Source organism: Tamandua tetradactyla, chromosome 4 (genome assembly GCF_023851605.1).
Source record: "Tamandua tetradactyla isolate mTamTet1 chromosome 4, mTamTet1.pri, whole genome shotgun sequence".
Lineage (NCBI taxonomy): Eukaryota > Metazoa > Chordata > Mammalia > Pilosa > Myrmecophagidae > Tamandua > Tamandua tetradactyla.
Genome location: NC_135330.1, coordinates 145,944,095 through 145,946,599, shown reverse-complemented (window position 1 = coordinate 145,946,599; position 2,505 = coordinate 145,944,095). Strand labels below are relative to the sequence as shown.

At 38.6% G+C, this 2,505-nt stretch overlaps 1 pseudogene; it reads left to right on the top strand.

The window, feature by feature from the left end:
• Nucleotides 1-1,118: 1,118 nt before the first annotated feature.
• LOC143679409 (aldo-keto reductase family 1 member B10 pseudogene) lies at nucleotides 1,119-2,162 on the top strand (annotated as a pseudogene).
• The last annotated feature ends 343 nt before the right edge of the window (nucleotides 2,163-2,505 follow it).

Below are 2,505 nucleotides of genomic sequence, written 5' to 3'. Positions count from 1 at the left end.
TCAGAGGTTCTCAAGTGTGATCTGTAGACCCTTGCAATTCCTTGAGACACTTTCAGGGAGCCTGCAAATCCAAAACTATTTTCATAATAATAGAGAGAAGTTATTCGTCTTTTTCATTCTATTGACCTTCGGAAGCAAAACTGCTGGCATGTTAGCACAAATCAAAGCAATAGTACCTAACTCTTCTGTGATCATTGAATTTTTTTTTTGAGTTTAGATTTTATTTTACAAAAAGAGAAATAAAGAAAACTGATAGGCAGTTATACTGACTTAACAATTTGATCATTGAATTTTTGACCTCCACCTACTCACAGGGGAAAAAATAAATACTTTCATGTAAGAATGACCTTGATGAAACATTAAAACAAGTTTTATTAAATCTCAACCCTTGGGTTCATGTTTTTTAAAAATTCCACGTGATAAAATGGGAAGATCACAGAAAGCACTTCTACAGTGTACCAGAGATGGTCTTAAAGAAAAGCACTGCTGTGCTTGTTTGTGTTGAGAACTGGATGGGCTTCATTTTTCATGGAACACTGTTTTGTTTTTTAACTTAAAAGAAAAACTTATAGACAAGCTATGATTCTTCTGACTTGAGTATTTGGTAGACATTTTCTCAAAAATGAACCAAATATATCTGTCATTTCAAAACGCAACTTACAAGTATTTGTTGCCAGTGACCAATTCAAGCTTTCAAGTGAAAATTAGAGTTTTGGAAAACTTGTAACCATAACCATGAGTTAGATAGCTTTGTCATACATAAAGATTTTTTGATGAGATGGTGGTAATATTAACAAGTGCGATTTTTAAAAATAATTTATAGTGAAAAATGCTAACATTTGAAAGATCTTTAAAACTGATTAATACATGACACTACAGAATCATGCATGAGTAAAAGATTCATTCAAAGAGCAAGATGGGTCCAACAAACTTAATGTAACAGAGCATGAAAAGTTCATTGGTTTGGTTGCAGATTCCACATTGCCCATAACCTCTAAGAGGCTACCACTTGTCGGATTTTGGTATGATATCAGTGAAGAATATCCACAATTATCTTAAAGAGTTATTAAAATATTCTTCTTTTTAAAAATAGTCCCAGAACTGTTTCTGCGCCAACCATGGCCACTTTCGTGGAACTCAGTACCAAAGCCAAGATGCCCACTTTGGGACTCGGCACCTGGAAGTCTCCCCCAGGCAAAGTCAAAGAAGCTGTGAAGACAGCAATTGACGTAGGATATCGCCACATCGACTGTGCCTATGTCTACCTTAATGAGGATGAAGTTGGCGAAGCCATCCAAGAGAAGATCCAAGAGAAGGTTGTTAAGCAGGAAGATCTCTTCATCGTTAGCAAGTTATAGTACACCTTCTTTGAAAGACCCCTTGTGAGGGAAGCCTTCCAGAAGACCCTCAAGGATCTGAAACTGGACTATCTGGACCTGTATCTTATTCACTTTCCACAGGGATTACAGCCTGGGAAGGACTGGTTCCCTAAAGATGATAAAGGCAATATTCTTCCCAGTAAAACAACATTCTTGGATGCCTGGGAGGTAATGGAAGAGCTGGTGGATGAGGGGCTAGTGAAAGCCATTGGGATCTCCAACTTCAACCACTTCCAGCTTAAAAGGCTTCTGAACAAACCTGGACTGAAACATAAACCAGTGGCTAACCAGATAGAGTGTCACCCATACCTCACACAGGAGAAACAGATCCAGTACTGCCACTCCAAGGGCATTGTAGTCACTGCCTACAGCCCCCTGCGTTCTCCAGATAGACCTTGGGCCAAGCCAGGGGAACCTTCACTGCTGGAGGATCCCAAGATTAAGCACAGAAAAACCACAGCCCAGGTTTTGATCTGATTCCATATCCAGAGGAATGTGGTTGTGATTCCCAAGTCTGTGACACCTCAACGCATTGCTGAGAACTTTCAGGTCTTCAACTTTAAATTGAGTGATAATGAAATGGCAACTATATTCAGCTTCAACAGAAACTGGAGGACCTGTGCCATAGACCAGGTCTCTCATTTGGAGGATTATCCATTCAAAGCAGAATATTGAAGCTGAATCCTCTGATGAGCTTATCCAATGGATTCTTTCTTTCTTCACTACACTGATGTGCACTTCCCTCTACCTGCAACCAATTTTAATCAGGCTTTTCAGAAATCATACTGCATGTGGCCCTGTTGTATGCCAAAATCTAGTGTTTAATCAGAACCAGTATATTCAACTAAGAGCATCTCATCATTGGGATATTAGACTTAGAAAAACAAACAGAAATTTCTTTTACTTGTTTGATCATATATTAATATTGTGAACTCTGCTACCACTGAGAATATAAAGGTAAAAAAGACTAAATAGTAACTGCATTTATTGAGACTTTAGCATGGTGCTAACACCATGAAGTGCTTTTTATATGTGTTAACTGTGCTGGTTTGAAACTATTACATACCCCAGAAAAGCCATGCTCTTTTAATCCAGTCTTTTGGGGCAGACCTATTGTTGGGTGGGA